The sequence below is a fragment of the Astatotilapia calliptera genome, chromosome 22, assembly GCF_900246225.1.
Source record: "Astatotilapia calliptera chromosome 22, fAstCal1.2, whole genome shotgun sequence".
Classification (NCBI taxonomy): Eukaryota; Metazoa; Chordata; class Actinopteri; order Cichliformes; family Cichlidae; genus Astatotilapia; species Astatotilapia calliptera.
In genome coordinates this window covers 27,189,972-27,203,418 of record NC_039322.1, presented here as the reverse complement: position 1 = coordinate 27,203,418, position 13,447 = coordinate 27,189,972, and the positions used below count along the sequence as shown (strand labels likewise).

Sequence of the window (13,447 nt, the reverse complement as noted above, 5' to 3'; positions counted from 1 at the left end):
AATGGTATGCCTAATATTGTGTTGCTCCCCCCTTTGCTGACCTTGCAGTTCAGCTCGTCCCGCAGATGTTAGATTGGCTTCAGATCTATGGAATCTGCAGGCCAATCAACACCTCATTTTCATTGTTGTGCTCCTCAAACCACATTTTGCTCTTAAAAAATGCTTCAGGGTCAGGTCATCAAATAGTCACAATTTGGCCCTTTGGTCAAACTCGCTCAAATCCTCATGCCTGCCCATTTATCCTGTTTCTAACATTAACTTTGAGGACAACATGTTCATTTCCTCGCTAATGTGTCCCTCCCACTAACAGGTGCCACAATAAAGCGATAATCAGTGTTATTGACTTCACCTGTAAGTGGTCATTATCTTATGCCTGAGCTGTGAATTGTCTGCATACTAAGGCTACGTTCACACTGCAGGCGAAAGCGCATCAAAACCGACTTTTTTGACCCTATGCGACCCATATCCAATCATGGTATGACAGTGTGAACGTAGCCTTATTTCTTCGATAATGGCGCCCACAGAAACGCAAAGCAGAAGATGAAGCATATCTGAATATGTTTCCAAACCAACTTCATTCTAAGCCAAAGACCAGAAAATATGGTGATGCATATCTTCCCTTTGGTTTCACTTGCACAAGTGCCGAGGTAGGTCTCCCCTGCATAATAGGTTTTCCCTGTGTCGGGAGCAGCGCTGGGCTGTTCAAATCACAGACAAACAGGATCCCACAGTTGTTTTTGTTTTTAAACACATTTTGCACAGAGAGGCATTTTTTGAAAAATGTATTGATAGCAATATTGAATATTATAGCACATGATAAAAAAAAAACAACTACATGTAAAATAATTACACCGTGACGCCTCTGCCTTTCTAAATAGAGGGACAGTAACTGCGTGTGTATATGTAAGCGTGTAAAACCTGCAGACAGTCAGATTAACAGTATTTTGTCTCTATCTGCCATTCTGCAATTCATCTCATGTAAACAATAACGTGCGCACAGCGTGACGTGAAAAAAGGCACATGCCTTTGACGTTGAGTGACGAACTCTGTATTCCTCGTCCACACGTAAACGCAAAAAAGGAGTTCTCCGTTTTCGGTAATTCGAAACGCCGTTTACGAGTGGATGAAACAGCTACGTTTTCAAAAATACCCGTGTAGGTGTAGACGTAGCCTAAAAGAGTTAGTAGTTTATTTTATTACTACCTGTCATTTATTGCAGATTACTTGTATTTGCTTAATTGTTTACTAAATGATTGAGGTGTGAAATAAATCGCAATGGAGCAAAATATGGGTTTTTGTGTGGTTGGAGGATGTGTTTGTGTGTGTGCGTGCATGCACGCGCAAGAAGGGGGCGGGGGGCGTAAAGTTGAATGTACCCAAGAGGTGAAAATGTAAGAGAGGGTTTCAGTTGTCCAAGGTGCTGGTGTTGTTTTTTTGAAAAGCTTGTGGGAATTGTGAACACAGGATTGATTTATTTTAATGGATAAAATCTGTTTTGCTGCTGACCCCTTCCCATAGCTTCAGTGCCAGTACCGCTGCTTGTTTGAGCGCATGAATGTCACAACCTCACCTAAAGAAATAACGAAAAATGTGAAATTTTTTACATTTCCTGAATATTGCATTAGCTCCTGGCTGCCAAAAAGAAGCTCGCAAAAGACAAAGCATGTTCTCTGCTTTGTCTGTGGTTCTTTTGCTATGGATGTGAGTCTGTTACAGAAAGAAATAATTTTTTTAAAACCGCAGCAGGAAAAACAATAGATTTGTTTTTTGGGACTATTTTCAGCTGCGGATTAATATCCATTTTTTGTGCTGCTGAGTATTCACAGCAGCTGGTTGGAGCATGTGGGAGCGACTCAAACTAATATTAATTAAAGCTCATGCCAGTCAAGCGCGTCACTGTGCCTCATTTGTGCATTTTTTGTTTTTTTTTGTGTGTAGTTTGTCGACAAAAACAACTCAATTGCGGCTGAATAATAAATATCCAGCTCTGGACGCAGGCTGTGATTGTTTGCAACATCAGTTTGGTTTGGTGGAAGTTATTTACGAGGAGAAATATCGAGAACATTACCAACAGCAGAAATTAATGATGTGCAGAGCACAGGGCCTCTGGTATATATCTAAAAGTTAAACTCCACGTCTGCACATCTGTAGCCTTTTAGGAGGTAGCTCATTCATTAGCGGCGGGGATCACAAGTATCGCAGCTGAATTCTTTTCTGTCATATGTGACACGTCTCCAAGCAAAGATGATGGTAATTACAGCGAGCGCGAAGTCCACAGAGCTGACGCCTCCTGAGCTGGAGTGTCGATGGGAGGCTGCAAGAGGTGAACGGATAGAAATCAAGTGTATAGATCTGCGGTTGGTGCGTGCCCACCCCTTCACCAGAACACTGGGGTTTTAATTGCTGTCTGACCAGAGCTGGGTCTGTGTGAAGATGTGGTGCCTTGATACGAGAAGCAAGGGGGGAAGGAGTGGTTTTCTTTCTCTGTGGTTGTTGTATTGACAGCTCCCCATCCTGGAGGAGCTGATAAGAACACGCGATCCAAAGTAGAAGCGGATTGCATTTCGGAGCCAGGAATCAAAGCTGCTTTTGGGTGGGTGTGGAGGGGGCTAGTGAGTGGTCACATTTAACTTCTAGAGGGCACAAAAGAGCAGGGTAGTGGTGTTACTGCAAATGCACATGCAAGAGAGAAAATGCCTGAGTAGATGGCAAGGATGAGTGGAGAGGTTGCGCATAAATGAAACACCTGCATGCTTGAGGAGCATCGTATTTGAAATCAATGAGGAAAAGTGCATTGATTTGAAAACAAAACACAAACACAGGGGACCTCGCTGCTTTCTTTCTGCTGGGCCACAGTTTTGCTTTGCTGGGGCTCTACTCACATGCATTTATAGAGACAGAAGATGCTCTGTTGCTCCTGCCTGTTTCTTTTGCTCTCGTATCGTGGATGCTGATTTGATGCTTTTAACAGTAGCTGGCCTTAAAGTTTACCAGCACTGTGCTATAAATCTGGCTCACTGGATAATTATTTTTCTAAGAAAATATTAGTGTTTTTCCAACCACAGAATGGGCCTTAGGGGATGACTCAGACCATGATTTGTTACATCTGATTTTGGCCATCCTATAAAGAAAAAATATATTTAATCTTGGGACTGAAACATTATAAAAGTGCAACAATGCCTCTGATGCTGTCTGGTCTTTTTTTTTTTTTAATGCAAACAAATATAAAATAAGTAATCATTTGAACAGATGCAGTTAACCCTGCCTCAGACACACTGCGGTGTAATCACAGCCAACAACAGAGTGTGTTACTGTGAGCAAGCAGACCCAGTGTTTAGATGAGCACTTGGTCATGTTTTTTTTAATACTTTAGAAAATTTGTTTAATTAACTAATGTAATCTCCCTTCAGTAAAACAGTCGCAATGTACAGGATTCCCATCCCACATCACAACCTGTGCATGACAAAGTGTTAAACTTGAGCTGTTCACAGGTCCACAGGTTTATAAATGTCTAATGAGTCTTTAATGCTGACGACACCTACACGTCTTAGGAGGTTACATCCCCAGTCAAAACATAAGAAAACTAAGAGAGCAAATCATTCTTATATGTGTGTTTGCTCAGCGGGGATGACATTTATTGAGAAAAGTGAGAATGCCTGAGAACCTCACTGCATTTTATCACAGACATTAGATGAGAGAGAGACGGGGGCACTTGAAGAACTCTTTGGAAGAACTCTGCAACAGCAGACATGGTGGTAAGAAGGAAAAAAGATGAGGTTTGACTGGTGCTGTTACACATTGCAGTGTTTACGTCCCAGTGATCATTGAAATTAATTTAGATAATGCTTCAAAAATGCTTAAAAACAACTGCCACCACACTTGAGGCACATACGTTTGTCTTGCTTTTAGCCCTGCAGCAGAAGGCTGTGAGCAGGAGCTGAGTTAATATTCACTGTTTAATATAATTTAATCTAGTTTAGTCTAATTCAGTGTCTGTGTCACTCATAATGTATTAGCTTTATCAGTTTCCTTTTCCTTTTCCTTTCTATGAATCTGGCTACTAAAAATGGATACATTCAGAGCAGTGTTAGTTTTGTTGAAATTTTGTCACAAATACCTACATGGATCCACTCAGCACTGTTTGCCATGGTTTTCAAGGGTTTTCCATTAGGTTATAGTACCTGGTACCAGGTACTTTTTACCTGTTTAGCCGGGGTTCCAAGTGATCCAAGCAGGTACTAAAATGTGACATCATCCGACTGCATGCCACCGACTGGCTGGTCAGTCGATGAGTCATGAGTCGGCAACGAGGGAAATGGCTACAAAAAACAACCCTGAGTCTCACGAAAAGCTACAGACCGAGTAGCAGCTATATTCTTGCTTCAACATCCACCTTTTTTGTAGCGTTCGTGTCGCATATTAATTGAGTCGCGGGACGCTCGGATGCATTGCTATGAGGACAAATGAGTCGTGACGAGTCAATCCGTGTAGGTAACAATGGAAAAGGGGCTATAGTTTTCATTAACAACGTTTTTTTTTTCTGATGAAAACAAAATGATTACTAAAAAAATAAGAAAAGTATTCTGGAGAGAAGAGAGTCATTCAGAACATTCAGAAGTCGTGTCGAAAGGCGGGGTGAGCTTGGAAGTGATTCAAGAGACAGAAGTAAAGTTGGACACGCCCATTTGATCTGCCCCCAGGAAACGAGGGAAGATCTTCCAGGATTGCTGTTTCTCATGAAAATGTGATAAATTGTTAGTGCTTTGAAGAAAGAGAAGAGTAGACACATGGGCACATTTTATATTTTATATCAAAGAAAATAGGAAACCCTCATGTTTTTACCAGTGAGAGTTTCTCCACATGGTTTACAAACTATTACACTTTATTTTAGTCAACTGAATCAACTTTAAATGTAATTATGTTATCTTATGTACCCCGCCTTTCGCCCTATGACAGCTGGGATAGGCTCCAGCGCCCCCCGCGACCCTGAAAAGGATAAGCGGAAGCGAATGGATGGATGTTATCTTATGTTATCTTATGATATTTAATCAACTAAAACTAAAATAATTTATATGTCTAAATGACTAAATTAGCTAAATTAGCTGTAAAAACTAACACTGGTTCAGAGCTGAGCTTTATTTCTTCATTTGTGGAAAAAAACTTTGACACTGCACCAAAGAATATCATAACAAACACACAAAGACGCTAACTTACAGAGCTAGTCTGATTACAGGTAATATAACGTGAAGAAGTCTATGTATCAGAGCAGGATCACTCCATCGATCAATATATGGTGCGTATCAAAAGCCATACATCAACGAGACCCTCTTGCAATGTGACATCACTCCAAACACTTGACTCAGTGCTGCTTTTATTTCCTCAACACATTGCCTTCCAGGCCGGAGAATCTATTGCTCTGTAGGACAAATTGCGCTCTATGTGTCATGGATCTTACTGTCAGGAGTTACATTACTCCCACTGAGATCCTCAGGTCACCTAGTGAGAGATAATTGTGACCCCTGCTGAGAGGGAATACTCCAACTTAGAGGAGCCACCTTCTATTCTTTAAGAAGGATTCAGCTACTCTATTTTCCTTCAGAGTCAGCACGGTGATCCTGGGCTCATTCCTCTGATGTTTTCCCTTATGCCCTCTTTTCCTTTTTGGTAGTTGTTACACACTGCAGCTGGGGAAATTTTACAGATTACTTCAAATTACAGTATGTAGACATTAAAATGTGACAATCAAAATAGTTTTCAAGTCTTCCACAGTAGCCTATTTTACCTCTAAGGGTACAATGGCTTGTCAATGAGGCAGTGTCCCCTATGGCAGCGGTCCCCAATCCAGCCTTTAAGGTGTCGCGGATAAATACATACAACAAAATAAAATGATATGACCAAGACAAAAACTGTGGTATTTTGTTAATATAATAATAAACGTGTAATTGTGTAACTTTATTATTAGCAGCCCGGGCCACGGACCGGACGTTGGGGACTGCTGCCCTATGGTATGCTATTGTACCTCTGACAGGAAGTAGGGAGGTAGGTAATTTAACAAATTAACTAAAATTGCCATGTATTCTTCGTGTGAGTAAGTAATGGCACACATATCAGCTGTCTCAACACTGAGTTTCACATCCTGTGGACACCCTCCACTTCACCCTCCAGCCTTCTGGACTACAGCAGATAGTCCTTGTTCTGCTCTTCAGTCTCACTGAGCTTTGTGTAGGGCGCATGATTCTGGTTAGAGACACCCCCTAGTTCACAGAAGTTCTCCAGAGCAGAACCAGGACAGCTGTCACTAGCTACAGTCCATGAAGGTGGAGTTGGAGTCTGTCCAGCTGTGGGATGAGACTTTCTGTGGCTCGCCCATGACAGTGACCGACTAAGTCTTTTCGTATAGAAGCACGAAGTGGGAAAGGGTTGTTTTAAGTGGTTAGAATGGGCTGAACCATCAACATCAGAGTGAGGGGATTCATCACTAAGGCTGAATTTTGTTTTAATAAACCGTGAAACATACAGTGCTATGAAAAAGTATTTGTCACCTTGCTGATTTCTTTTGTATTTATTTATTATTGCATATCATCTATCAGTCTGGAACTGATTGCAAGCCATTTCACATCTTTGGGACTCTAGGAAACCACATTGAGAGCCATAATCCACAAAAGGAGAGAACTTGGAATATTGAGGAACCTACTCAAAAGTTACCTAAAGAATACAGGCCTGTGCAAAAGTTTTAGGCAGGTGAGGAAAAAATGTTGTAAACAAAGAATGCTTTCAAAAATTTAAGTGTTAATCATTGATTTTCATCAATCAACAAAATGCAGTGAATGAACAAAAGAGAAATCTAAATCAAATCAATATTTGTTGTGACCACCCTTTGTCTTTAAAACAGCATCCATTCTTCTAGGTACACTTGAGCAATGTTTTTGAAGGAACTTGGCTGGTAGGTTGTTCCAAACATCTTGGAGAATGAACCACAGATCTTCTGTGGATGTATCCCAGACACACTCAATGATGTTGAGATCAGGGCTCTGTGGGGGCCATGCCATCACTTCCAGCACTTCTTGTTCTTTTTTATGCTAAAGATAGCTCTTAATGACTTTGGCTGTATGTTTGGGGTCATTGTCCTGCTGCAGAATACATTTGGGGCCAATAAACAGTCATTTATATTTATGAAAGCATTCTTTGTTTACAGCATTTTTTTCACACCTGCCTTTGCACAGTACTGTACATGTACAACAGCTAAGGACCTGCAGGCCTCACTTAACTCAGTTAAGGTTCATAACAAAATTATCACAAACAACAATAACTGACATCGATAAAGATAATGATAAATGCTTGCTTGCGGTTCTTGATACCAACCAGTTATTAGGTCTAGGGGGGGCAATTGCTTTTTCATGCAGGGCCAGGTAGGTTTAGATAACTTTTTCCCTTGAAAAAATGTAAAATTCACTTCATTTATTAGCTTGCCCCTTCTAATAAATCAAAAGGGGGAAGTACTTTTTCACAGCACTCTACATATCTTTGTTACATTCATAAGAAAGACCCATAGATGAGGATGTGTTTTTAATAATATATTTACAACCCCCTTGTTTTTTTTATTATCAACCACCTACTGATGTATGTGTGGAACTGAATTTTGTATTCCATAGATGTGGGCGTAGTTCCTCTTTACAGCTAGACTTTGTGAGTTTTTTGTTAAGAAGAAATAACACATCGTTCGACTAACAAATAAAACATCTAACTCGTGAGCAATAAAACACACTCCTATTTAATTATAAATTATTGTATCAGAGAGAGCTGCTCATTAGATGTTTCTCATACATAAAAATTACCCGAATATTTCATTTATTTGGAATTCACACAGCTCACACCATGTTAATAAATTATTGCACTTACAGGCTAATGCAACTCCGTTACACGCAGCAAAACTCCCCGCAGTCTTAACTGGTCTGGCTGCAGACCACTTTCTACTCTCACTACATATCCACTGTAACAGTATTGTTCATTTCCAGTCTACCTGCTGTTCTCTTCTTATAATACAAATAACACCTCCCGGCAATCGGTGGTGTCTGCCTCATTATCATATTTATTTAAAGTATCGTATGACCCATTTCATTCCAACATGGGTTCCTCTCGTCATGATTGAGTAGTCCCATATTTAAGGGTAGTCTCCAGAGATGCTGCTGTGCATAATAGGAACATTACTATTAAGCATAGTCACAGGCCTGTCCTTGCCATAAAATGAAAAGAGAAACACTTGCTCTGTTTCTAACTAAGAATAGTTTTAGGTTACAATTACTGCATTATTACAGATCCGTTCAAATGCTGCAGACTTTTAAAAAAGGAGCCCTTGATCCTTCTATGGACGGGATGCTGGAAATCCAACTCAGCCGATCAATGATCTGTCATGTAAGCAATACCAGATGAAATACAGAATATGTTTGCCCAGTTCCTAGTGATAGAGTATGTGGCATTGTGTTTGTGAAGGGTGCCGCCCTTTGTAATGTGACCATTCTAATAGGCCACACTTGATGAATAGTCGTGATTCCACCAGTAACACACAGTGAAATGTTTTTGATTGTCAACTATAAACGATCTCACAGTGCACCTTGAATCTGTCACCGAATGTCTTCAGTCATCTTCACAATGGCCATTGGCCAGTGGCTGGCCTTGGAAGATTAATAGCAGTCCACCAGACCATCTCTGATCGGAGTTATCGAATGGTTTTCCTTGGATACATTTCTCAGGACTTGGCTACGTCTGTGTTGTATTGATCTGCTGCTTGCAAATTTATGGTTATGTTTCTTCAATTTGCACAAAGGCAAAAACATTGTTGTCTGTGCCGGCATCAGTCGCTGACATCCTGCAGATGTAGCTGCAACAGTAGGTCTCAACTTTATCTGCCCCCTGGTCCCAGAGGGTCCAACCTTCTCCTTTTGTGACAATGTGAATGTCATCGCTGTTACTTTATCCATCTAATTGAGCTTGACCTTCTCAATGTTTTACTTTAAGAATTTCTCTCGTGCTTTAAATACAGCACATGCTGATATGATATGACTGCTGCTGCTGTTTTAACCAATTCAGCTTATTTCCAGTGTATGTTGTATACGTAGTCCAGACTACCGTTCTCTACTTGAGTGAAGGTCAGGGCTTTCTTGTAACAATGGCTTACAGGGTCTTGGAAACTAAAGCTACAGCCTAACCCACCAACCTAAAATGAAGCTTCAGATTGACTCAGCCTCAGCACAGCACAGGGTTTAGCCTCAGATTTAGCTCCCACCCAACCTGACGACAACAACGACGCCACCCTCCACCGTAGGGCTGCTCAATTAATCGAATTTTAATCACGATTACGATCTGGGCTTTCAACGATCATTAAAAATGACTGAGCCGATTATTAGCCCCTCCCTCGTTTATCCGCGACACCTTAAAGGCCGGTCCGTGAAAATATTGTCGGGCATAAACCAGTCCGTGGTGCAAAAAAGGTTGGAGACCGCTGATTAAGAGGACCCGAGGGAAGCTCGGAAAGCTAAGCAGAAGTTATTTGGAGAGGAGAGTGACTGCCGTTGGTTGAAAAGAGAGGTAAAAAAAAACTTCAGTGGTGTTGCACACTATTTTATATTATTTTTTAAAGTCATTGTTAACCCTTTAAAGCCGTCAGAGCAGCACGCTCCGTTTTGTGTAACTATTTTTAAATCCCTGTAGAACCTGGACCGTGTAAGCTAGCGCAATAATTTGTTTTGCATATGAAACCAGAGGAGTTGTACTTACATCTCATACCATCAGCTTGTCCTCGGTCACGGTTTCCTTCCACATAAAGCTTTGCAAAAATTGCATAAAAAGCGCTTGCAGGAACAAAAACATAATATTCCAGAAACACGCTTCGCTGATCCGATCAGCTGTTCGTAACACTTCCCACAGTGAAACAGGCGTCAGCGCGAACTATCACATGTCCGCCATTTCCTGGCCGAAACCGGAAGTGACGTCATTTTCGCGGAAATGTAGTTTTTTTTACTTGTAGGCCTTAAAGGCCTATACTGGTCATGTTTGACTTTTCTGAATAGTTTCTGGGATGCTTAGAACTCGAATTGCACTGCTGGAAATAGTTTATTTTGATGCACCTGCTGTTTTCTTTGCAAATTTGCATCATAGGATTGTTTTTTTGTTTTTCTTGCAGTATATAAAAATTGGTGTATCTCCAAAATAAAACTATGAACACACTCAAAATAAGTTTCCTGTTGTTGTAAACTATTTTTTGCAACTTTTTTGTATTTAAAGTTTTGAGGGATAAACCTCTTAAATTTCTCCAAGTAGAAATATATGTAAAAAAACAAACAAAAACGATTTTCAATTTTTTTTTGTAGTTTATTGCACTTTTTTGCAATTAATGTAGTTACTATGGACTTAATGCATACATATTATTAAAATATGGGCTATAACAGTTGTATAGCAACTTGAAATGCTCCCATAAATGGCACTACAACATGTAAAAAAATAATATAAGCTCTGGCGGACTTGGTTCTATAGTAGGTCTTAAAGGGTTAAATAAATATCGTCAAATAATCGTGATCTCAATTTCAGTGAAAATAATCGTGATTATCATTTTTGCCATAATCGAGCAGCCCTACTCCACCGTCCCTGGTTTAACTTCAACACGCAGGGTTTCATTACCTCTGCCTTAGTCAAATGGCTGGGAGCTCTGGACTGATATTTCAGCTTAGACATAATTAATGAGATGTGCACGTCTGGTTCTCTCTCCTCTGAGCAAAGCACTGTAAGACATCTGCTGGCACTAAGCACAAGAACTAAGAACAGCAGGAAGAGGAGTGAACTCCTGCAGCAACTAGAACCAAGATAATAGGAAATTCATTTTTGTCTACAAAAGAAGACAAAAAAACCCCAAAACATGCTGACTGCACTGGCTTTGAATCAACTTCACTGACTCGTACTTACATTAACGCAGTCATTGTGCTTATTTTCAAAATGAGGGCATCCATCAGGCCAAAGCTCTAGATTCATAAAAATAATACTGTGTTTTACATGACTGCTTTAAGCAAAGGGATTTCTAATCATAACCTAAAGAATGTAGTGTTGATCTGTCCATGAGTGCACAAGTCAAATAGTGCGCAGTTTAGAAACACATTCTCCCAATTCTGGAGAAAGAAGAGTTGTATACAAAGCATTCCTTTAGATAAGAACAAAACAGCCTGCAACATTATCACTAAGACGCTATATGAGGTGAATCTAGGGGGAAATATTAATGTCACAATGTATTGCATGGCTTTGATGTGATTATTGATACACAAATGTGAAATATTAACCATTTTATTCAAATGTGCAGACACCTTAAGCAGATTGTCCCTGTGCCAGTTTGAATTATTAAAATTGCTAATAATGACGAGTTGTAGTGAAGAAAACAAAAAACAAACTCACATGACGAAATGCGAGTCTGAAAGCTAATTAAGTGAATGTAAACATGACTAAAATAAAGTAATAAGCATAATACCCACACACTGACATTACACCACTTTTTTATCCTTTCTTTTTCATATGCCGATTTATCTCATATATGTAAATATTGCAATGCACTGAGTATCATGTCACAATCGATGTTATCGTGGTCGCTGCGTAATGAATCGTAATGTGACTGATTCTCACCCGCAGTGTTCATAATGTAGACATTTTGCTTTATGAGAAACTCCAAGTAATTGTTGTATCATCACAAATTGAAATGGTTGACACAAGAAAAAACAGATAAGAGGTTTAATAGAAGAAGAACATGGCAGTAATATTGTGAAAATATAATCATTAACAAATGCTTTGTAAAAGGATTAATGATTGTTCTTCCGTGATTAACAGAAAATTAATTATTCAACAAAGTTTATCTGGAATACCACGAGTTCCAGTTAACTATGAGTAGTTGCCAGCTTTTGGAGTTTTCTGTGGCAGCCATGTGGATTTTGGATTGAAAAGAGCAAGAAAAATATCCCGAGACATAATTTGTCTCTTAGAAATCATCTGTGGGAATAATCCGATTTAAAACCAAACATTTAATCAGTTTGTCATTAAAAAAGTGAGGTGAATAAAAATAACTGTAGTTGTCGGCCTAATCTTTCTCTCCATTTATCGCTGACGGAGGTCGAGAGTGGTGAAGCAGTTATGACAGACTAAATTAAAGCTTTTCATATACGGTAAAAACTTTCCCTTTTTGGCAAGATTTCCTTGAGGACACGTTCTTTCATCTTCAGAAGCACCTTAAGATTCCCTGCGTGTGAAGCTGATTGAGTACTTGGCCTCGTCATTTTACTAAAAGGCCTCTTCTCATCACGTTACTTTATTTTTCCCCTTACGTGTCTGAATGTTTAAAAGGTTAAAAGTTTCTCCAACTTGCTTGCACACATCTATAGTCAAGAATGGAAACTGTGTGACGTGGCAACCAAATTTAAAGCCAACTTTGGTGCTAAAAAGGTGAAGTGGAAGGGCATGAAAATGTCAAATGCATGCTTTCACAATGATATTCTACATAGGCGGTCTGCGTTGTTTTGCTTATGCAGTTTATTCATCAAAAGCTCTGGAAAGCAGGATAGTAAATACAACAATTACAGCAAATCTACTTTTGAACAATGAGTAAAGCCCTGTGGCAGTGCTGAAATCATAAAAAGGATGTGCTGTGTTTTTTTGCAGAACAATGTGTCATGTGCTTTGGCAATGCATGAGAATTGTATTTGGAGGCAGTTTTCTGGCTCTGGATGAACGCTGCTCTCAATTTTACCACTTAGACACAGCGTCTTCAAATGAACAAATGAACAAACACGCAAAAGCAATGTTCCTCCAGCTCTGCTACTTGTTCAGTGTTGCCACTGTTAAGGTGGACTCATTATTTTCTTTTTTGAAAGGGTTAGAGGTTTTGAATTTGAAGTAGGAAACAGGTCTGTTTGCAGGGAGCGAATGGTGTGAATGACGGGCGTCATGATAGCCGTGTACTGGTTACAACCGTGGTTATCAAATATTATGATGTGCAGTGTATTTGTTGTTTTTATGTACAGTTAGAGGCTTTACCTACTTTTATACTAAACTGATTTGAGTTTTACCTAATTTGTCCAAAAAACAAAGACAGCAACACATAATAAGAATGCCTGTTTCTTCGAAATCATACTCAGTGTATTTAAAAGCTGTTTTCCCTACAAAAATCAACTTAATTATTTTGATTTTCAGTGATACTAATTATTTCTGATTAATTCCAATTTTGACTGTAGATTAAATAAAACAGAATTAAAAATATAACTTCAGAGAACCTTTTTTTCTGTTGTGTGTCTACTGCAGTCTGCGCTGGACTATAAATAAATACTGCTAAAAATGCACATACATGCATTATCATTCGCACTGCACTTGATATGCGTAAAAAAATCTCAGTGATGTTTCTTTAATCGTATTTTATTGATTT

General features: G+C 39.5%; 1 protein-coding gene across 1 annotated transcript in view; it reads left to right on the top strand.

The window, feature by feature from the left end:
* Positions 1 to 13,447, top strand: part of khdrbs3 (KH domain containing, RNA binding, signal transduction associated 3) — a 153,442-nt gene that overhangs the window by 27,509 nt on the left and 112,486 nt on the right. The gene's annotated exons all lie outside the window — the stretch shown is intronic.